General features: G+C 35.3%; 1 pseudogene; it reads left to right on the plus strand.

Moving 5' to 3' along the window:
- Nucleotides 1-1,507: 1,507 nt before the first annotated feature.
- LOC141641304 (protein DMP4-like) lies at nt 1,508-2,122 on the plus strand (annotated as a pseudogene).
- The last annotated feature ends 23,720 nt before the right edge of the window (nt 2,123-25,842 follow it).

Here is a 25,842-nt window from a genome sequence, read left to right on the forward strand (position 1 = left end):
ACGGAGATTATTTTACATGTTTATTTTTTTAATAAAAATCAAAAGGAAAATATTAAATCTATAATTCTGCAAGAAAGCAAAGAACATACACATGCCCTTCATAAATTTTGGCTCCAAATAATTTAGTTCATGACGAGTGAGGCATAAATTAATGATATAAACATTCTATTTGTAGAAATTATTATTATTAATGTATTGAGATTGAAAAGAGGGAAGTGTTGAGGCGGCGGTGAGAGAGAAATTGAGGGAGATTGAGTGATGAGTGGGTTGCTACGCTTTTGGATTTTAGAGGGGAGATGATTTTGTGTTTAAGACTAGGTTAAACGTGATTATGGTTTTTATGTGGCGTTAGTGAGCAAAATGGAGAGTTAATGGATGGGTGTGTTAAGTGTTTGGGCCTATTTCAATTTTAGTTAGATTTTAGGCTTATATTTCATTGTTGGGTAAGACGGATTTGTTATGTTTTTTGCACCATTTTCAATATTTGCATTATTTTCGTATTAGACAAGTAAGTATTTACATCTTTGTGTATAAGATTTTATAGGTAAAACAAATAATTAGACATAGAAAATAATTGTTTATGTTTTATAATTATGTGCAGTTTTGTGTTCAATATTTAAGCATTTCATCGAATAATTAAACATTCAATCCCGTGCAAAATATTGCACGGGTATAAAACTAAGTGGAGGAAGAAAACTCTTTCACCCTTCTTACTTTTCTTTACTGTACGTATATTTTTGTGTTTTGGACAGGATGAATTAATTATGTTTGTGTTAACTTCCAGTATAAATAAATATACTACGTACCTTTTCGCACAACCGAAACTCGATCGTACCTTTTCGTGAAAGACGGGATATGTTAGGGTAAGGTAAGAGGGAATAATAATTCTCGGACTTTATTTACACTAATCGAATCCGATCCATCACGGAGTCGTCTTTTATATTAAAGTCTCGTAATATTTAATATGAGTTTAACTTGCATTTAAACCCGAGACACATAGGCCACTCAAATATTATTAAATATTCTAACAAGAACCACCATCAAAAAATTAATCAGATTATCTATAAAATGGTCCTAATCCGTATTAATATTGTAATGTCCCTTTCTTAACTAGACTACAAGGGTAACTATCCCATTATTTTTCATGTAAAATAAGCTTCACCTAAAAAGTGATAGGAAATACATACCCTGTATTGTATATGTGGAGATATCGACATCAACTAATTACGGAATATGATATATTACAATATATCATAAAGGATAAAGGAAGATTTTAGGAAATAATATAAGGTAAAATAATGGTAAATATTTTAGAATTAGGTTTAGGACCTTGATGAGAAACTTCAATTATCAATAATACAATTCCTTTATGAATTTGTCTCTCTTGTTATCAATAAGCAACTAAGCTGTATATTTCTTTTAAGTTCTGGGCAGTAGAAGCAAGTTACAGAGCAAACAGATTAGGAAAATAAATTTCATGGAAATCAATGGAAACAACGAAGATTAAATGCAACAAATTGCGCATAACCAAAACACCTCTTTACTCGAAGACAAATCATTACCTGATACAATAGAGAGAAACTCAATACAACATATCATAAGTCAAACGTTGCAATACACAGCTCACCTGGCTAATCTACTTCCTATAGGTACCGTCATGGCATTCCAGCTTCTCGCGCCCATCTTCACAAATATCGGGGACTGTGATTCCGTGGGTCGAGTATTGGCTTCTATCCTTGTTGCCCTTTGTGGGTTGTCGTCTTTCGTACTAAGTTTCACCGACAGCTTCAAGGATAAAGACGGGAATGTCTTTTATGGGTTCGCAACTTTAAATGGCTTGTGGGTGATAGATTGTTCAGCAGTAATACCACCATCAATGGCGACTAAGTACCGTCTTCATTTTATTGATTTTATTCATGCTTTCATCTCAGTGAATGTTTTTGCTGCAATTGCCTTATTCAATAGAAATACAGTCCAATGCTTCTATCCAATGCCATAAAGAGAGTCCCAACAATTTCTCACAGTTCTTCCAGTTGCTATAGGAGTCGTTTGCAGTATGTTTTTCATTTTGTTCCCTACACAACGCCGTGAAATTGGGTTTCCCCTTATTATAAATTCATAATCTCAACTCTCACAAGTCAGAGTACACTTGGCAGTTTTGCACTATGTTTGATGTGTCATGCATTGAGTTTAATTTGACATTCAGAAAGTCTCAGCAAAGGCTATTTTATTATTCGCTATGTCCGAGTAAATTTTTTTAGTGGACTTTATTTTTTAAGAAGAAAATAAAGTAAACTAGTTTGTAACCAATGAAATTTACAAGATGTTTTGTTTCTAATGTAATGTTTTTTTTTTTGGGTTTTTTATCAAAAACTACTTTATATTTAGGGGTATTTGTAAAAACACTACCTTATATTATTTTTCTTCTTTTAGACTACCTTTGTTTTCTCATTTTTTGGTCAATAACTACCTATGCCGAAAATATGGTAAGATTTGGTCGATTTAGCGACATTAACCTATTTCATATGTCTTTGTTAACATCAAACAACAATGATTAATCGCATTCAAACCACAATTTGACTTCAGATGAGAAAAATTTATGAATTTCACATTTCAATAATAACTACAAACATCTACTAAAGTTAAGCATAAGTACGTCATGACTTCCCAAAATCAAGCCTAAGTAAGATTAAAACATAAAAGAGTCATGTGAGATAGGTTAAAGCCGCAAAACAGACCAAATATGTCTAAACTTTTAGCGTAGGTAGTTATTGACCAAAAAATGAGAAAACAAAGGTAATTTGAAACAAGAAAAATAATATAAGGTAGTATTTTTACAAATACCCTTAAATATAAGGTAGTTTTTGACAAAAAATCCTTTTTTTTTTCAAGAAAGTTATATCTTTATATTCATCCTCTGTGGGGGAAGATAAAGATGTTGAAACTCTTACAAAACAATATCCACTATATTATTGCTATACAATCAACCAAATATGTAGGCCTAGAAGTTTAACCAATTCTATGTACTTGCATCCAAAAATTGTTGTTTAAATCGAAGAGGGATCCAAGGAGCAACATTTGCCCTGACTGAAGCTTTTATCAACTGCAAGACCTATTCTTAATTTTGCTCATGATCAGAGAACAGTCTAGTATTGCGCTCCCTCCATATGAAATAAATGGCAGCAACAACACTACCCCTAAACCATCTTACCTTCCAATGCCTCTTCTTCTTTTTGTGAAAGCTCCATTTGAGAGCAGACAAATAGTTATCCCCCCCCCCCCCCCCCCGCCAGTAATACCCATCCAAACCAGTATGCTATGCCAGATGCTATGAGAGTAAGTGCAGTAAAAGAAAATATTTGAGTGACTTTCCTGCTGCATCTTACAAAGGGAGTACCTGTTAATGATGATCATCCCTCTGTTTATGATATTGCCAATAGTGGCCAGTCTTCGTTGAGCAGCAAGCAAGGCTATAATTCGATGACAAGGGACAACTTCCATCCCAGTCAAGTTGTTGATCCACCTAATTTAGGAGGAGTATCCCTAATCATATTGTAAGCTTTGGAGATATGAAAGGATCCCCTAACTACACAGGCATTAAGTGCAATCTGAGCTGTTGTGCTGCTCCCTAGTTTTAGCACCCAATAATCTCTAACTTTAAGGATGCTCTTAAAGCTTTCAGGGAAGCTGTCTTTACTAGGTACAGTACAGATGGTCTCCATGGCTAGGAGATATGAGTGTATCCACTCCTTCCAGAAACCACCATCTGTTTGAGTTATTTTCCAGATCCACTAAGACAACAACGCTCTATTCCAAGATAGAAGTTCCTTTATATTAAAACCACGTTCCTCCCAAGGGTGACAGATGGCTTTCTAGCTTTTATAAACCATTCTCCTACTACCTTCCTGAATATCCCAGAAGAAATTTTTGCAGAGTCTTTTAATGGCCTTGATGACCCCAATTGGAAGTATCTAATGTAATATTTTTAGTGATTTAATATCATAACTAGGTTTGTGACCCGTGAAATTCACGGGTTTATCTGTTTTAGTTTTGATATTTTTATCCTATTGTTAATATTTGTTCGAGCAATTAGGTGTTGATCCATTTAAAAATATACAGTCTTGAAATACATAGAAATTAGTTAGTTAATGCCTTATTTCTTTGACAATTTTGGTTTATTTTTTAAATCGAATCCTGCAAATGGCAATGTGGTAGCTACTTATAATACTCCAATGAACCGAATACGTTATTCGGGTGGGGTACTCCCTTGAAGAGGTCCATCGATAAGCTTAAAATCTGACTAGTGTTTAAAGAGATTGAAAGTACTACTCAAATCAACAAAGTGCACTTTCTTTTCTAGTTATCCATGCAAAAGAACTCCACAGTTAAGTGTGCTTGGCTGAAAGTAGTCTTAGGATGAGTGACCTCCTGGGAAGGTTCTTGGGATGCGCATGAGTGAGGACAAAATGCGCTGGAAAGACCCGTGTTGATATGTGGGCCATGTACACAGCCTGCAAGCTACCGTGAGTGACCGCTCCCGACCCTAGGTTTGGGCCGTGGTGTTACACTACTAATTTTGAGAAACTTGACAACAGAGCAATGACAAGGACGACTCATTATATATACGTGTGTTTTACTCCATAATATAATAAAGTGAGTTTTTTAAATATTAAAAGTTGAAACCATCCATATATATTAAATTCCGTATGGAAAAATTTTCAAGGACGCCTTATAAGTTTGTAAACTCAATAGCTCAGTATAGTCATCTCCAAAAATTTTCCAAACCTTTCTATCAACCCTTCTATAGAAATATCTTTGAAGTCTTATCACCATGTGCATGTTTCAAATATTATTTACATCCGAAAAATATTTATTATATCGATAGAAAAATATTAGATACGATTCAACAGTATGGTCGGTATCTACTCCATATATGTATTACGAATTAAAATTTCCTTTTAATTGCTCAATAATCTAAAAAACTATATTCCCTAAATCCGAATTCCAAAAGGTTCATAAAATATTTTAAGTTCCTTATTACTATTTCAAGAATTTGATCCATCTCTTGTTATACTTATGTCTACGATCTTATATAAAAAAAAAATAGTATTAAAGACTATAAAATAATCTATTCCGGTTTTGAAAAAAAAATACATAAACTTAAAAATATACGGATTAGAATTTAGAAACCATACTATTTAATATTTATCTGAAGGTTCACTTTCGCTTCCTTTTAGTACACTTTTTTTTAGTACATGCCTTGATAATAGTTCATATGAAATGATAAAGAAAAATATATGTTAGAGATGATTATACTCATGAATACAAAAATACAAATTCAAATAGGTTGATCGGGAAAGCATAATAGTAAAATTACACAACAATATACGCTTAATAACAAATTTAAAGAAATATTATACGATCTCCATTTTGAGATCAACGATTATCTTGTAATGGTTAAAAAAACATAAACCACTTAAAAAAAGTTAAGTAAACTTTATAGAAAAACAATCAAAAGGTGAGAGTTGGAGAAAACTTAAATTGGAAGAAAAAATGACATAATTAAAATGATTAATTATTGTCATGATGGTTCAAAAAGTAAATTGTGAAATTTTAAAGATTTTTCATTCAATTATTTGTAATTATTTATTTATCATTAATTATGAGAGTAGTTTTTTTTTTAAGAAAATTATGAGAGTAAGTTTTATGTATTATTCCTGTTTTGACAAAAAAAAACATACGAAGTAGAATTTAGAAATAATACTTTTTAATATTTACCCGAAGGTTCACTTTCGCTTCCTTTTATTACTTGCCTTGATAATAGTTCATATAAAATGAAAAAGAAAAATGTATGTTATGGATGATTATACTCGTGAATACAAAAATACAAATTCAAATAGGTTGATCGGGAAAGTATAATAATAAAATTACTCCACAATATACGTTTAATAAGAAATTAAAAGAAATATTATAAGACTTCTATTTTGAGATCAACAATCATCCATTACTTATTAGTTTCTACCTTACGTTTTTTACCTTTAATTTTACCTCGGTTTTGTGCCTTTTGTATTTCTTCCCTCTTCAGATTACCCACGTGATGGTTTGCCTTATCTGCATTCACATACGACTCATGGTGCTTAAAGTTATATAAAAAATACATTGACCAAAAGATAAAACATCAACTTGGCAAAAACTTGACAAAAGAATCAAAACATTGTCAAATGTAAGTCAATTAAATTAAACCAACTGAAAACATGAATTCAAATATAAAGCAAACGATTCATAAAACCAACAACATAACAGATTAAAATATACTTTATTGGACACAACCACAACAACAACAACAACAACAACAACAACAACAACAACAACAACAACAACAACAACAACAACAACAACAACAACAACAACAACAACGACAATACTCAACAATAATACTCAATATACTCAATATAATCAATATAATCAAATAAATAAATTAAACCATAAAATACAATCCACAACTTAGATACTCATGATAAATGGGCATATTTTAAATAAATAAAGTGAATAGAAGCTATTATAGGTATTATAGGTTTTATAGTCATTACACAACCATAAATTCCCATATTTTAATTTAATTTTTAATTTATTTTGTGGTATTATTAAATTAGATAATTGATTGTCGAGGACCTCAAGAGATGAATTAAATAGAACAAAATGTTAATGAAAATTATGGTTGTTGAGTAATATAAAGAGTTTTAATAAAATTATTAACATATTATATTACAAAAATTAATTAAATAGGAAAACCATTTAATTAATTTGGTGTGTGTTAAGTATTGTGAAGAGTTTTATCATTTTATTACCATGTTTAATTAAAAAAAATTAAATAGAAAATATTAATAATGGTGGATGTTCAGTAATATGAAGAGGTTTAATTAATTTATTAACATGTTTTATTACAAAAATTTTAAAGACAATGAATTAAATAGGAAAATGTTAATAATGGTGATTGTTTAGCAATATGAAGAGGTTTAATTAATTTCTTAACATGTTTTATTACAAAAATTTCAATTTTAATTATAAATTATGAAATTTATTAACATGTTTTATTACAAAAATTTCAATTAAAATGTTAATATTAATTATAAATTATGAAATTTGATGTAAATTTGTAAGGGTTATATAAATTTTGGAAGACAATATATTTAATATACAAAATTAATTTAAGAATAATGATAATACCCTTTAATATTATAGATATAAGTGAATTAAATTAATTTATAGATAAATGATTTAAATTAATGTCATGTAATAATAAATTGTTAATCCATGTCACATTAATTCACTATGTCACATTAAAATCATGCAACATCACATTTAAATATGTCACGTCACATTAAATTTTAATCTAGGTGGCTTTTTGGATCCTACGTGGCTTTGTCTAGGTGGCGTTTTTTTTTCATTTTAGGGTAGCCTTTTAATTATATTTTATATATATATAGTACGATCAACTCAACTTACGGTTTTCATGTCAAATTAAATTTTTGCCTAATATAATAATTAAACTTTCACCGCAATATGTTAAACAATAAAAAATATAAATTTATAAAAATAAAGTACTTACACTTGACTTATTTTACCCTCACTAGTAAAGTATGTGTAATCTTTCACTGGGATCGAGGGAGTAATATGCTTTCATTATAAATTCGAGAGAGAACAATAATGCTTTGTAATATATTACCGCGTCCCATTTATTTGTTTACCTTTAATTAAAAAAAAAGTGAGATTTTTTTATTAGGAAAGAAAACTAGGTTGACCCCCTCGAGTAGGACCAACCTATTTCATCCTTTCGGATGAGGGAAAAGAGTGAAAGCTATTGACTTTCAACCCACCTCGAAGAAGTACATGAATACCCCAAATTGGACATAAAGTCGGCTAATTTATTAGCCTCATGAAAACAATGAGTAAATTTCACTTATGTGAAAGAAGAAAGTTTGATCCTAATATCAGCGATCAAAGAAGAAATTTTCCAAGGGACCTTCTGAAAGAGTTGGTGTGCCCATATGTCCGGAATATTGTATAACCGATTAATTCTATGTGGCTACAATGTTCTGCTAGGAGCCGCTTGTAGTCTGAGCCCTAAATGGGTTAGGATTCGAGTAGTATTAATTGGTCCTACAGGGTCACACACTAGATGAGTTTTGGGCAATTATAATTAATATAGATTAATTATTATAAAGGTAATAAGAATAATAAAAGATTGTTAAATTAGAATTTCCATATCCTAGATAGTCTAGAATTCTCCTTGAACTCTCTATATATAGAGATATAAGTGGAGATGTTTAGAGATCAGTTTTTAAAAAAGTCAAAAATCTCAAGGGAGAAAGAGGGAAGAAAATTGCCCTTAAATTTTTACTAGCATACATACTCATATTGTGTGGATACCGGTAGAGGCGCAACACTTGGGGCGTTATTGTGAGACGGTCTCATAGATTATATTACTATTCAAGGATCTGCGATTTGGGTTTTATTATACTTCTTATTATTAGCATATTATTGTAATTATTCCGCATTCAAGTAAGTTTGCTAATCACCCTTTTTATTTAATCTTAATACTTAACATGTATGAGGTCTTGGGAATTTTGTAATTCAAATTTGTTGAAAATCGTTACAGAACCCTTCAGTGGTATCAGAGCGAACATGTATTGTTAAGAATTAGATTAAAAGGTTACGCCTTTAGATATAATTGTTGTATCTATGTTTTTGTTCTAGAGTTACAAGATTGGGGGTTTTAAATTGAATTAGTTCAATTAATGAATTGTTGTATGTTGTTAAACATTCAATTTAGGATTGTATCATAATAGATGTTGAGTTGTATCGTAATATTTGATATTATGATGTATTCCTTTAATTCGATTAAAAGAACCCTAATTTAACTGATTTTAACAAAGCCCCAATTTGTTGTTAGATGCCTATTTAAAGAGTGTCTTAAAATCTCCAATTTGATTGGATCTAATTAGACTAGATATCTAATAAACTCTAATTTGATTAGGTGATTAAATTGTTTAATCAGTTTTTAATTTTGATTAAAGAAAAAAAATACTGTTCATGAAACACTATTCACGCGCGGCTACTGTTCACGGCTACTGTTTGCGGAATGTTACTGTTCATCAGTTTATAGTGTCAAATTTTGATGTTACAATAGTATTTTTCGAGTATAAACGGCATTCTAAACAAGACTGCATTGCAGGGTTGACGTTTTTAAGCCAAATTCTAACGTCTTGATAGACGTACAGGTCGTTTTTAATTAAAAATTATGATTTTCATTTTTCATAATTTGGTTTTGGGTTTTAATCAATTTGATTGATTGATTGTTACAATGTTGTATTGATTTATGTTTATATCTTTATTTAATGTATATATACCCTGAATGATATGCATCATCTACCCATGTTATTATGTTTTTGCATAAGATGTTTAAAACAAACAATTATGAATTGTAGACGGTTATGAATCGTTTTTGGGTTCTTAACTTAACTTGTTCTAATTTACAAATGTTTGTATATTACTTTTTACATATGATGTTTAAATATTAATTAAAGTCTGATGTGTTGATTAGAACGGCTAGGTTCCCTTATACTCTTTTCCTAAGAGAACTATTGTCATGTTTAGGACCCGTGTCATGTATGACTCAATACTCCCTCAATTAAAATATTAAGTAATGCCCTTCCAAATTAATGACTATAAAATACTTATATTGTTGGAAGTATTGTGTGCCAAAGTAGAGTACTCCTTCTGTATAAGTTGAATAGGTGGGTAACAGTTACCCACATATGAGATTTGGTTCACTTAACAAGGTCATCAAAGCAGTTTTGGACTTTGGGGCAAATAGTCAAGTCACATAAAATGTTACCTGACGACTATGAGTCGCATTTGGTGCAATTGACATATTATGTCTACCTTGATATGTGTAATTTGGGCGATGAGTCAAAGCTCACTCAAGTTATATATGATTGGGTATTCTAGGATACTATGCACATATGAGGGTTGTGTGTGTAGTAAATCTTAAAATTGTTTAAGAATGTCGTACAAATTGTGTGTCTTAAATTGGTTAAGATAATAACAGTGTATTAATATATCGATTTAGTTTTGCATATGTTGATAGTTGTAATTTATCCTTGTTGTCATGTTTTTCAAGTGAGTTTGAATCGTTCAAATTCATAGATTGGTTTCTTTGAGAATTGTTCTTAATTAGGCAAAGTGAAGTTTGTCTTCAAAAGAAATTTTATCAAACCATACTTAATGCTAATGTATAGTTTAGACTATATACCAAAAGTCATAAAGATGACTATTCCTACCATATGTGTCAATTGTTTGAAATAATGGAATTGTTCCCGCTTAGTGAGAAAAATATGTGGAATGATCCACTTAGTCCACTTGTCATTATTATGACATAATTATATTGATAATTTGGATTAATTGGATATCCTTCTCATCAAAGGCTGATGATTGAAATTGTTTCAGTTCTACCGTAAGTTATATTCAATTCATTGTGAATGATGCATGTAACTTAAGCGAATTTCTCACTTAGTGACAATTGAGTTTCATATCAAGAAGAATCAAAAACTAATGTTCTTTGAGTTAATCAGTCAAGAGACTTTGAGATATGAGTTTAGACACTGATAATGGTGGAATGGACAATCGTTGTCAAGTCCAACCTGAAGATCTGTAGCACCCCACGTTAATTGAAGATGTCCAGTGATAGGCTTAAATGACTCGTGCTTAAAGGGATTGGAAGTACTACTCATATCAACAAAGTGCACTTTCTTTTATGGTTATCCATGCGAAAGAACTCCAAAGTTAAGCGTGCTTGGCTGGGAGTAGTCTTAGGATGGGTGACCTCCTGGGAAGGTTCATGGGATGCGTATGAGTGAGGACAAAATGCGCTATAAAGGACTCGTGTTGATCTGTGGGCCATGTACACAGCCTGGCGAGCTATCATAAGTAACCGCTCCCGACCCGGTTTGGGCCGGGGTGTTACAAGATCAATGTCTAAACATGTATGGAAATCATTTAGTGATTAACCTCATTATTGTAATGACATATAGCATTGGAAAGATAGCTTTTAGAAATGTCTTGAAGATCTGCGAAAGCTATTAAAGTATGACTTCTAAAAGAAGTATATATGTTATAGAAGTAAAAGTTACTACGAATATTCTACTATAAGGTATAAGATACCAAAGATGGTATTTACATTATGAATGTAATGCCATGTGGAGTAGGATAATGGTAAAGAATATAATAGATCTACGTATATAATGGGGAAATGCATTATTCGTAGAAGTTATTCATTTGAATGTTGTATTGTTCAAAATTAGATTTATTTGAATCATAGTTATTCTTACATTTGTCGTTACAAAAATGTTAATTCTTTCATGTTTGGACATAAATTGAATTAATATTTTATAAAGAACAATTGTTGTTTTCTTTCTTGTTAAGACAATTTTAGTTTTGTTCAATCTCATCTATGACATGAAATACAAAAGGGTTCAAGTCTTATGACTCGAGTTTCACGCACTTACAACATTGTCTTATGAGCCAAGAAACAAGAAACATTCAAAGAAGTTCCATGATGATGGAACTTTAAGCCTTGTTGATTTGGATCAACTAAGGCAAGTGGATTTTGTTTAAATGGTGGAAAAACTGTAACGTGCCTCTAACATGTTAAGATGGCAACTGACAAGTTTGGTCACACATATTCAGATATGTGTGGATTAGTTAAGTGATGTTGTTAAGGAATGAGATTCTAATACTTCATCATAATTACTATTTTTAGTAACTATGCATATGTTCATACGATGAACATTAGTCTGACCTTTTAAAAGGTTTACTTGAAATAAACTTGGATTGAAGTAAAGGTCAACTTAGGAAGACAATCAGTATCGCTCGATTTGATCGAGATGGGGAAACTTGAACCAAATGTTTATGATCGTCATAATAGTAATGAAATTGTTTCACTACTAGTCTTGTGAAGACAATCTAAGTTTCACAGTAAGAATATTAGAGAAAAATTGTTTTTCCTTAAAGGACATCACTAACTAAAATTGGTATATGGTATTTTGGGTGTGTCACAAAGATATAACTATGCGGGTTCGTCCCAAATGGGAAATATCATACTAATTTTATTTTGATGGTGGTCTTTTTCTAAATGATTGTGGAATGTTATGTCTTATAAGATAAGAAGAGCCTTATTTTGATATCGTTCTGTCTATGATGAGTCATGCAGATCTCGCTATTTTATACGCTCGAAATTATCTAGGTACACAATTTAAAAACTGTTTCCATCTAAGTCAATGAATATACATTACATATAAGATAACATATAAGATATGTAAGGGAATATTGTTCCTATATAGTATTTTCTTAATATTTGAGGTCTTTACAACTTTTTAAAAAAAAAATAATAATTTTCTGAAATTTAGACTCAAATTTGACATGTTTTTGTGGGATTATCCTAAGGTAGGATATTAATTCTACGTCCCATTCAAGTAAAAAGAGTTTGTTACTTGAAATGATTCTCAGTGGGAATGTTGTCTCTAAAGAAACAGTGGGAGTGGAATATTCTTGAAAAGATCAAGATTGATAGTAATTCTCATCAAATATTGATGGTGATGGCTAAGATCCATGAAGAGTCATGGATGTACCATCTATGAATAAGCCCGCATAAGTTTGACTTTAAAGGAAGCAATAATGAGCTCCAACTCAAAAGGTTTAAAGTGGCTAGAGCCAATGAATCCAAAATAATTTCATGTATCATTTCAAAGTTTTGGACTTAGGTTGATACCCCGATGGTGCTGTAACCATATAGAGTTTGGATTCTCCTAGCACATGTAACCATACATGAAATGAGATTTGACAGATATACGTGAATAATGTAGTTTTCCTTAATGGAAATATGTAATAAGTTGTGTCAGACACACCTTGATATTCACGTTATCAAAGTATGTTAGGCAAGTGAGAACGTTTTTGAAACGAGTATCCAGAGGTTGGAATTTTCGATCTCAATAAAATGATTCAGAAGTGTTTTGAATTATTTGAGATAAGGATAATTTTATATGTACACGAAAGTTATGGGAGTATAATTCGCTTTTATGGTTTGGTATGTTAATGACATACATATTAAGGAAACGACATTTTGTTGTCTCAATGAAACTTGCAAAGATGTTGTTTATGTACTCGTTTGACGAGTGGATACCAATCTAGTCTTGATGACTATTATGGACAACATGGGAAATAATCATTTTAAGTTGGTTACATTGATATCAATTTCAAATAGACAAGTATGGTTCCTGATTGTAATCTGGACACATTTTGTTTAAATGAAAGTAATTATGTGCTGAAATGGTTTCAAGTACGAGACTATAACTAATTTTACAACTAAAATGAGTACTTTGTTGCTTATAAAGCATCGAATACAGTGTGTGGTTTGGAAATCAAACATATACACAACTATATACTTTGTTGCTTATGAAGAAACAAAGAGTACATTTGATTTAAGAATCAAACGTGTGCTATTGATTTTACTTTATTCAGATAAGGTAAATTAAACATATGTAAGATAGTAATTGATGCAATGGCTGCATGTCCCGTAGAAAACCTCTTTCGCAATTATAATATGAAAATTCATAGCACTGCGATTTGTATAAGACGTATTAGCGAGTGGTCTTGATACGACCAAGAGGTCTTTATTTTAGTGGGTGGTTATGTTCGATATGATTTATACGTTTGTATGACATATTCTTTTATATGATAAAAGGTTGATTTTGCATTTAATTATCGTATAATTGAATGTTTGTCCTAAAATAGTATACATTGTTTAAACAGATCACCAAGTGCGTGACCTGGTTATGGAACTTTGTTTTGTAAGATAATGTATTTATATAAGTCTCTAATCAGGGCATAGTGAAAGGGACACTTATGCCTCATAATGATTAGTTGTGAGTTGGTTGATGACTACGTACCATAAGTCATGATATTGAGATACCAAACCAGGCACATGGATACATGTTTGGAATGTGTATTAGACTGACCCGTCAAAGAACTTTGTTAAGGTTTCGTTTAGTGTCAACAAAGTTTCTTTCATCGTTTGGTAGTATTTAGACCTGAGTCTTTAACTATTCTGTACATGTGAAGTGCTAGTTTTGACATCATCAAACGTCAACCATGACTTGTGGCTATAAGTGATGGTTGAACTTGTCATGGAATGTGTGACATAATGTGGTTAGACAAAATGGGATTTGCTCCTCCTTTGAGAAATGAGTTTATCATCTTCGGCCTCTCGAAGAGTGGGAATTGTATAAGTGCATGGCCATGCCCAGACGAGGTGAAAGTTAGTCGTATGTTGTAACAATTCAACTCAGAGATTTGAGAAAAGAGATAGAGATTTATAAGGATGACACTTCTCCTACCCTATTCCCATTTGAAGAGATAGAAGTAAAGAGATTATGGTGTCTTATAGGACATAAGTGCAAGTGGGAGACTGAAAGAGTTAGTGGGTCACACACTAGATGAGTTTTGGGCAATTATAATTAATATAGATTAATTATATAAAGGTAATAAGAATAATAAAAGATTGTTCAATTAGACTTTCCATATCTTAGATAGTCTAGAATTCTCCTTGAACTCCCTATATATAGAGATATAAGGGGAGATGTTTAGAGATCAGTTTTTCAAAAAGACAAAAATCTCAAGGGAGAAAGCGGAAAGAAAAGTGCCCTTAAATTTGTACTAGCATATATACTCACATTGTGTGAATACCGGTAGAGGCGCAACACTTGGGGCGTTATTGTGAGACGGTCTCATAGATTATATTACTATTCAAGGATCTGCGATTTGGGTTTTATTATACTTCTTATTATTATCATATTATTGGAATTCTTCCACATTCAAGTAAGTTTGCTAATCACCCATTTTATTTAATCTTAATACTTAACATGCGTGAGGTCTTGGGAATTTTGTAATTCAAATCTGTTGAAAATTGTTACAGAACCCTTCACCTTCCACGTCCCACGGATAGAGTTAATAACACAAAGATTATCTCCTTAAATAGCTAAAAGGTTAAACCCCAAAGTTCTAGCTGCAATTATGCTTTCTCAAAGCGCAAGAGTTTTCGCTAAAAGAACAGAAATTTGACCGCAAGATTTAGCACCTAATAACAATATTTTATCATCATGATTTCTAATACTAAAGCCTAGAGCTGCATTTTTGTCATCTCGTTTAGAACCATCAAAATTAATTTTAATAAAATTACTTGGTGGCTTATGCCAGAAGATATTGTCATTATAACTACTAAAACCATGATGTTCGTGCGTTGGATTTGTGTCTTTGTTATCCAAGTCCTTATACTTAAGAGTGAACCATGAGAAAAAAAGAACTCGAAATGGCTTGTTTAATTCTATGTACATCTACTACAACGTTCTCAAAAATAAATTTATTTCTATTAAACCACAAATTCCACCAAATAGAAGTAGTCTTTTGAAACGACTTAAGAGGAATAGAATCCTTAAAACCATTCATTTTTTCCACAAAACTTGAGTATTGATCATTAATGTGTGTGACAGTGATAAAAGGTAACAATATCACTAACACCAACGACTTGAGAAATAATATGCAACACAGGGCAATTAAAGAAAAGGTGGTTTAGGTCTTCTATGTGATGATTAAAAAGGGTGCAATGGATTGGCACAGAAACATCAAAACACTGAAGACTCTCCCTCGTAGGCAGTTCATCCACACAAACTTTCAATAAAAAGAACTTAACCTTAGGAGGGAATTCATGTTAGAAATATATATCTCATTATTACAACATATTCATATATGTTTCAAAATTAATTTAGTCATAAAATTAATTATATCTTATGCATGCAAACATAAGTAAATATTAAGGAGAAATCATCATTCTTACATTGATATTTCGAATTATTGGGCACAAGTAAGATCTCCTTCTTACTTGTACTTGAGCACTCCTAAAATGGAAGAACAAAGGATTCAAGTATAGAATCCCTCCCAAGGAATAATACCCAAGGTAATCTCTTAATAAAATTAATATTATTGATACTAGAACAATATTAATTTGAATAAAATTGACCCAAAAATAATTATTTAGGTCTCTTAATTTCGGTTAAGAGGAGGAGAAGGAAGAAGAATTTTTATCTCTCTAAAAACTCTATTTTTGATGTATGAATGAATAATAATACACTAAATTTTGATGTAGTGTATTAGGTAAATTATAGAGGAAAAACCCATGGTTTTCTCTTTTACAAAACCGGGTAGGGGAGGGGTAGTGATGGCCAATGCATGAGCAAGGTGTTCTTCACAAGAGGCACTAGGTATGCATGGCTAGTTTTAGGAAAAAATGATTATGTTTTTCACTTAATTAATCAAAATAATATTTTCCTAATACTCCCACTAATTCGGTCCACTTAAGATAAAATGGACTCCATTTTATCTTTGTCAATTTGTCAATTTGTCACATGTCACATGTCATGTAAAACTGTTATGTATTTTTAACATATTAAAAATCAATGTATTAATAAAAATACGTCATATACAAAATCGACTTAGTAATTCATAATTACTTGTACCAAAATAATTTACCAATTATAAATCACAACATCTTGTATTTATAATGAATTATTCATTCAAATGCAATTTGTGACACCCCTCGTTGAGGCAACAAAATATAACTAGTAAATCGTGGCGGAAACACGAGATTTTTAAAACTTTTAAAGCTTCTAGTGAAGTCCAACGCGAGGTATCACCAACACAATAGATAAGTTTAGATAGTTAAAGTTAAGTTTACAACACAAGTCTAATTATTGGGGAAAAGATATCCCACGAATGAACATGTGTCTAAAAATAGGTGAGTCTATTAAAGTGATAGCTAAATAAGGTCCAAGGTAAGAACTCGCTAGCTCACACGGTCTTCCCCACTTAAGCTTCATCACCAACCTGTTATTCATAATAAATATGAAAGCCACGGTCGGTGGGGAGTAACTCGGGTTCTCCCGGCCCACAATATGTCAAAATACAAGTAATTAGGAATTTAATTAAACAAACAAGCATAAGAATAAATACTTACGGTAACAAGAGAATCATGATTAGTATACAAAATGCAATAAGAGTAGTTATGCATAAATGAGAGAAGAATAATTAGGTCAAACGGTCACCAATTGACTCGACTCAAATGTAAGACAAATTATAAAGTATAGACTCAAACAAGACAACCCTCTAGACTCCAACCTCTTGGTAGGACGACGATCATAATACGGTCCTAGTCTAAACCTGGCCAGACTCTCGGGATGGACGACACCCGATTCGACAAACGATACCAAATCGTATCCAAGACTCGAAATATGGTACACCTAACCGTGCCCGAAAGTCGAGTAACCTCAAATCGGAACCTTGTCACCTAACCGTGACCCCCGGTCCGAAGAGGCGGAAGGAAAAATAGCCCAACTCGGAAACAATGGCACCTAACCGTGACCCAATGTCCGAGGGCAAATAAATAAGGAATGTCGAGTAGTCTCACAATGTAAAACGTCATACTCGGGTCACTAATACGAGTGAAAAGATTGCACAAACATAACGTAAACAATTCATGTGAAGCATGCATAAGTATAAAGGTATGAGAAACATCAGGTACTCTCTGCCGGTGTGGGCACTGGCTGCCGGACCACCGGCAGAGGATTCATGCTATGGTGAACAATGTCAAATTAGGTGAGGGTGTATTCTCTGCTAGGGTGGCCGATATGCCCACCGGCGGGGATACAAGCTAAAGGAAACAAGGTCAAAAACATTCAATGTGTATCCTCTGCGCGGGTGACCATTTGCCCACCGGAGGGAATACCTACTATAGTCAATTAACTTCAACATTTCACATTGTGTATTCTCTGCCGGTTGACCGACTGCCGCCCACCGGCCGGGGGATACACCCCGTTATAAAAGACACCAAAATTTCATGTATGCGCTGCCGGTTGGGTAGGCTGGCTGCCGCCCACCGGCGAGGGGATCACAAAGGCTTAATTCTCTATTTTTACAAGTCGAAAATGCAAAGACGCGCTGCCGGTTGGGTAGGCTGGCTGCCCACCACCGCAGAGGATCACCGTATCTGAAAACTCAACAAACATTCATCTAAAGCCTTCCAAACTCAACCATCTTTCATTTAATCATTTCATACTTCTTAAACATGATGAATACTCTGAAAATTACCACTTTCAAGATGTAATTAACATATGGGGTGGATTATAAGTCATTAAAGTGAGGCTTAAATCAAATAATTATGAGGGAATTACACTAACATCATCCCATATTTCACCATATTACAACAAGACATGAAATTACTCCTTAAACATGTGAGAATTGTCATACAAGTATTCTACTCAACACCAAATCACCAAAAAGCATGAAAGACACCAAATTTAACATTCATGTGAGTCTAATACTACACAATTCACACAATTTTAACATAAAAGTCGAGTAACCCATCACCGTTACCTTTTTGCACTTCAATCTTCTAAAGACTCGTCAATGATGTAGCTATCCTCCTCCGGGTTGTCCAAGTTCTCCCCTAAACACAAAAACAAAGGTATTAAGTCAAGAATCCACATCCTTGTAAGATGAGAATTTCGAAATAGAGGAAAAGATGGCAACTTTCTTACTTAGAAAGAAGGGAAATGAGAAAAGGAAGAGAATGGCGCGAAAAGGAACGAGATTGGTGAAGAATTGAGTGGGTTATGGTGATTTTAGGGTTGAGAGGAAAGGGTTTAACAATGGAGATGTGTTTGTTGGGAAATTTCAGAAATTAGAAGTGAGGGAGATGAAGTTGTGAGGGTTTAGTTGAGGTTTTGTGTAGAGAAAAGAGGGGGAAAAAGGCCCATGAGTCAAGTTAAGCCCAATAACTCAAAATGAGTCGGTATCTACTAGAATTTTCGTCCCAAGTCTACTATAACTCGAGTCGGAGAATAATATTATTAAAATCTACACTATTATCACCGTTACACGGCTAAGACAATATTTTATGAAAATAAGCTTTAAATAATAATTATTTAATAAAAATTACTTAAAAGTTCATTTAAAATATAAGAAAGGCGCGGGGTGTTACAATCATCCCTCCTTTTAAAAAGTTTCGCCCTCGAAACTTGAAACGAAAAGGTATTACCTTAAGAAAACAAACTAGGGTACTTGACACGCATGGAAGCCTCCGGCTCCCACGTCTCTTCTTCTACATCACCACACTTCCACAACACCTTCACCAAAGGCACCACTTTGCTCCTTAGCTTCTTTTCCTTCTTATCCAAGATACGAATCGGTCTCTCCTCGAAAGAAAGACTAGGCTCAAGCTCGGGAATTTCATTTTGCAACACATGACTAGGGTCGCTAATGTATTTCCTAAGTTGAGACACGTGGAAAACATCATGAATTTTACCCAAACTCGGGGGCAAATCCAATCTATAAGCCACGGCACCAATCCTTTTTATCACTTCATAAGGTCCAATGTACTTCGGACTCAACTTCCCTTTAACTCCGAACCTCTTTACTGCTTTCATCGGGGACACTTTCAAGAACACCTTATCTCCAACTTCAAACTCCAAGGGTCGACGGCGAACATCGGCATAAGATTTCTGTCGATCTTGGGCGGCTTTCATTCTTTCACGGATGAGCTTCACTTGATCAATTGTCTCGGCTAACTTGTCGGGTCCTAGATCACGAACATCACTTGCTTGGTCCCAACAAATCGGACTACGGCATTTCCTTCCATAAAGGGATTCATAAGGGGCCATCTTGATAGAAGCATGATAACTATTGTTGTAAGAAAATTCCACCAAAGGTAAGCTCTTCTCCCAACTAGAATGGAAGTCAAGGGCACAAGCACGCAACAAGTCTTCTAGAGTTTGAATCGTCCTCTCGGATTGTCCATCGGTAGCGGCATGAAAAGCGGTACTCATCAACAACTTACTACCCATAGCATCTTGCAAAGCTCTCTAAAATCTTGAACAAAAACGCGGGTCACGATCCGACACGATCTCCTTAGGAACACCATGGTAACGAACGATCTCTTCAACATAAGAACTAGCAAGACGGTCTAAACTCCAAGTCTCTTTGATAGGAATGAACCTAGCACACTTGGTCAACCTATCCACAACAACCCATACGGCATCCTTTCCACCAACGGTCTTAGGCAAAGCCATCACAAAATCCATGGAAATGGACTCCCACTTCCATAAAGGAACATCCAAAGGTTGTAGCAAACCACCGGGTCTCTTATGCTCAATCTTCACTTGTTGACAAGTAAGACACCTTCCAACATATGACACAATGTCATTCTTCATGTTAGGCCACCAAAACTGAAGCTTCAAATCTTTATACATCTTGTCTCCTCCGAGGTGAATCGAATAAGGGGATAGATGAGCTTCATCTAGAACTCTCTTCCTCAAATCAACGGTATCGGGCACGTACATGCGTCCTCGGTAACGAAGGTAACCTTTAGCATCAATCTCACAATCCCTTGCTTTCGCTTCAAGAAGCTTGGCTTGAAAACTTTTAAAGGTAGCATCGTCCACAAGGCTATCAAGGATCTCACGGTGAAGAACGGGCTCGGCAACCATAGCACCAAGATAATCAAAACCACTCTCCACGAGTCGCAAACTCAACTTACGAAACTCGGCACAAAGGTCATCGGGGAGCACACGAATGGCACTCAAGGAATGAGTAGACTTCCTACTAAGGGCGTCGGCAACCACATTTGCCTTTCCTTCATGATACAACATCTCTACGTCATAATCATTCACCAATTCCAACCATCGTCGTTGTCTCATGTTCAAATCCTTTTGGGTGAAGATATATCTCAAACTCTTATGATCGGTGTAGATGCGGCAATGGACTCCAATGAGGTAGTGTCTCCACATCTTCAAGGCATGAACAATGGCGGCTAACTCCAAATCATGAGTGGGATAGTTCACCTCATGAACTCTCAATTGTCGTGAAGCATAGGCAACAACCTTTCTATTTTGCATAAGAACACAACCTAAACCCATCTTAGAAGCATCACAAAACACATCAAAGTCAACTCCATCCTCGGGCAAGGTCAACACGGGAGCGGTAGTCAACCTCTTCTTCAACTCTTGGAATGCACCTTCACAAGCTTCGGTCCACACAAACTTGGTCTCTTTCTTAAAAAGTTGAGTCATCGGTCTAGCAAGCTTGGAAAAATCTTTCACAAAGCGACGGTAATAACCCGCCAAACCCAAGAAACTACGGATCTCACCAACATCGGTTGGACTCTTCCACTCAATCACGGCTTCAATCTTCGAAGGGTCTACCATGACACCATCCTTAGATATAACATGGCCTAGAAAAGATACCTTAGACAACCAAAATTCACACTTGGAGAATTTGGCAAACCACTTTTGTCGACGGAGGATTTCCAAAATGATACGAAGGTGATCGGCATGCTCTTCTTCGGACTTGGAGTAGATGAGGATATCGTCAATGAAGACCACAACACACTTGTCTAAGAACTCACTAAAGGTCCGGTTCATTTGGTCCATGAAGATGGAAGGGGCATTGGTTAAACCAAAGGGCATCACCTTAAACTCAAAGTGTCCATACCTTGTGCTAAAGGCGGTCTTAGGGATATCGGACTCACGAACGGGAATTTGATGATAACCGGATCTCAAATCAATCTTGGAAAAAGTCGAAGCACCTTTGAGTTGATCAAACAAATATTCAATTCTCGGTAGAGGATACTTGTTCTTGATGGTAACACGGTTAAGCTCACGGTAATCAATGCAAAGTCTCATGGATCCATCTTTCTTCTTCACAAAGAGAACGGCAGCACCCCAAGGTGAGGCACTAGGTCTAATGAATCCTTTCTCAATCATCTCATCAAGTTGCTTTCTCAACTCCTTCAACTCGGTTGGCGCCATACGGTACGGGGCTTTAGCAATCGGGTCGGTTCCGGGTACAAGGTCGATAGAGAACTCAACATCACGCTCGGGAGGAATTCCGGGCAACTCTTCGGGAAAGACATCGGCGAACTCACAAACCACGGGCACTTCTTCGATCTTTGGTAAGGGAGGGGAGGTAGAAGTCACCACACAAAGAAAGATTTGGTAACCTTTCCTCCTCATGCTTATCAACTTCAAAGCGGAAATCAATTTCACACCTTCTTGGGAACGAGCTCCTTTATAGGATACGCGGGTGCCTAGCGGACTCTTGAGGCAAATCTTTTGGTCTCTACACTCGAATCTTGCATCATACTTTGACAACCAATCCATACCCAAAATCACATCGAATTCCTCAAGGGGAAAACGAAGTAGGTTAGCGGGAAATAAGGTTCCCGAAATAGAGATAGGAATGTCGGAGAAAGAAAGGGAACAAGAGAACATTTCTCCGGAAGGTAAGGATATAGAAGTTTCCTCACTAGGAATTGGTTCAAGAGCTAGTTTTTCCGAGAACTTGGAAGATATAAAAGATAAAGATGCGCCGGTATCAAATAAAATGAGGCAAGGTTGATCAAAAATTGAGAACATACCCGTAATGATATCGGGATGAGCGGCGGCTTCGGCTCGACTCATGACAAAGATAGTTCCTCTTGGCCTAGCATTCGAAGTAGGAGCATTCTTCTTCTCGGGGCAATCGGCAACACGATGTTCGGGCTTCTTACAACGGAAGCAAGTCAAGGGCTTGCCATAGCATCCAATTCCGGGGTGTGCAGCTTGCCTACAATGGTAGCACTTACGGTCCTTCTCAAGTTCATTAGTTGATGTGGGAGCTTGTCCTCTAGGTTCTTGAACTCTTGGTCCTTGTCCTCCATGGTCTTGTATCCTTGGCACAAACCTCCTCTTGTTGGCATAGTTTGGAGTAGAAGGCACAAATGGTCTCTTGCCATGAAAGTTAGAACGGTAAGAATGAGAAGAGGAGTGGGGCTTGGCTTCTTCTTCAATGGCCTTCAAAGAGCTTTCGGCCCAAATGGCATCATCATAGACTTCCACAAAGGTAGTTGAGTTTCTTCTCACCATGCTTTCCACTTTAGGATTCAACTTGTTTTTGTAGAAGTAGACACGATCCTCTTCATCTTTCACGAACTTGGAGGCATAATGAGCAAGTTCATTAAACTTGTCGGTGTAAGCTTGAATTGATAGCTTCCCTTGCTTGAAGTCCATGAACTCCTTCAATCTTTGTTGTTTGAGCTCCTTGGGGTAGAAGCGAGTCTCCACAAGTGACTTGAAGCGGTTCCAATCGAAGTTGGGGTCTTGAGTAGCGGTAGGACCGGTCAAAGTCCACCACCTATCGGCTTCCTTCACAAGAAAGTGAGAGGCTAATCTCACCTTGTCCTCCTCTCGGGCATCAAAGAGAGAGAAGTTCTTCTCCATATCACGAAACCATTCCGAGAGAGCAACGGGATCTACTTCACCACCATAGCTCCTAGCCTTGTTCCTTGCTAGTTGACTTGCAATCCAAGCATAGCTTCCTTGACGGTTAGCTTCGGGTGCAGGGGGAGCGGGTTGAGCATTTTGTTGATTAGCAAGCACTTGTGTGAGGGCTTGCATGATAGCATTCTCCACATTGGTTGGTCGTACCATCTTTTGCACAAGAGCAAACAAGTTAGAACCTATCACAAAACATACACAAAAAGGCTACCAACTTAGGTCCTTAATTCTACCCATCTCTCATTCATTATTCAAGGTCAAGTAAGAATTTTAAGTTGGGGTACACGTGTGTGCGTCGGGAGCAATATATGCTCTGATACCAACTGTGACACCCCTCGTTGAGGCAACAAAATATAACTAGTAAATCGTGGCGGAAACACGAGATTTTTAAAACTTTTAAAGCTTCTAGTGAAGTCCAACGCGAGGTATCACCAACACGATAGATAAGTTTAGATAGTTAAAGTTAAGTTTACAACACAAGTCTAATTATTGGGGAAAAGATATCCCACGAATGAACATGTGTCTAAAAATAGGTGAGTCTATTAAAGTGATAGCTAAATAAGGTCCAAGGTAAGAACTCGCTAGCTCACACGGTCTTCCCCACTTAAGCTTCATCACCAACCTGTCATTCATAATAAATATGAAAGCCACAGTCAGTGGGGAGTAACTCAGGGTTCTCCCAGCCACAATATGTCAAAATACAAGTAATTAGGAATTTAATTAAACAAACAAGCATAAGAATAAATACTTACGGTAACAAGAGAATCATGATTAGTATACAAAATGCAATAAGAGTAGTTATGCATAAATGAGAGAAGAATAATTAGGTCAAACGGTCACCAATTGACTCGACTCAAATGTAAGACAAATTACAAAGTATAGACTCAAACAAGACAACCCTCTAGACTCCAACCTCTTGGTAGGACGACGATCATAATACGGTCCTAGTCTAAACCTGGCCAGACTCTCGGGATGGACGACACCCGATTCGACAAACGATACCAAATCGTATCCAAGACTCGAAATATGGTACACCTAACCGTGCCCGAAAGTCGAGTAACCTCAAATCGGAACCTTGTCACCTAACCGTGACCCCCGGTCCGAAGAGGCGGAAGGAAAAATAGCCCAACTCGGAAACAATGGCACCTAACCGTGACCCAATGTCCGAGGGCAAATAAATAAGGAATGTCGAGTAGTCTCACAATGTAAAACGTCACACTCGGGTCACTAATACAAGTGAAAATATTGCACAAACATAACATAAACAATTCATGTGAAGCATGCATAAGTATAAAGGTATGAGAAACATCAGGTACTCTCTGCCGGTGTGGGCACCTGCGCCGCCCACCGGCAGAGGATTCATGCTATGGTGAACAATGTCAAATTAGGTGAGGGTGTATTCTCTGCCGGGTGGCCGGTGCCGCCGCCCACCGGGCAGGGGATACAAGCTAAAGGAAACAAGGTCAAAAACATTCAATGTGTATCCTCTGTAGGGTGACCGTGCCCACGCCCACCGGCGGGAATACCTACTATAGTCAATTAACTTCAACATTTCACATTGTGTATTCTCTCGCCGGTTGACCGACTGGCTGCCGCCCACCCCAGGGGATACACCCTATTATAAAAGACACCAAAATTTCATGTCTGTGCTGCCGGTTGGGTAGGCCGCCAGCTGCCGGCCCACCGGCAGGGGATCACAAAGGCTTAATTCTCTATTTTTACAAGTCAGAAATGCAAAGACGCGCTGCCGGTTGGGTAGGCCGGCTGCCGGCCCACCGGTAGAGGATCACTGTATACGAAAACTCAACAAACATTCATCTAAAGCCTTCCAAACTCAACCATCTTTCATTTAATCATTTCATACTTCTTAAACATGATGAATACTCAGAAAATTACCACTTTCAAGATGTAATTAACATATGGGGTGGATTATAAGTCATTAAAGTGAGGCTTAAATCAAATAATTATGAGGGAATTACACTAACATCATCCCATATTTCACCATATTACAACAAGATATGAAATTACTCCTTAAACATGTGAGAATTGTCATACAAGTATTCTACTCAACACCAAATCACCAAAAAGCATGAAAGACACCAAATTTAACATTCATGTGAGTCTAATACTACACAATTCACACAATTTTAACATAAAAGTCGAGTAACCCATCACCGTTACCTTTTTGCACTTCAATCTTCTAAAGACTCGTCAATGATGTATCTATCCTCCTCCGGGTTGTCCAAGTTCTCCCCTAAACACAAAAACAAAGGTATCAAGTCAAGAATCCACATCCTTGTAAGATGAGAATTTCGAAATAGAGGAAAAGATGGCAACTTTCTTACTTAGAAAGAAGGGAAATGAG

Source organism: Silene latifolia, chromosome 2 (genome assembly GCF_048544455.1).
Source record: "Silene latifolia isolate original U9 population chromosome 2, ASM4854445v1, whole genome shotgun sequence".
NCBI classification, from domain to species: Eukaryota; Viridiplantae; Streptophyta; class Magnoliopsida; order Caryophyllales; family Caryophyllaceae; genus Silene; species Silene latifolia.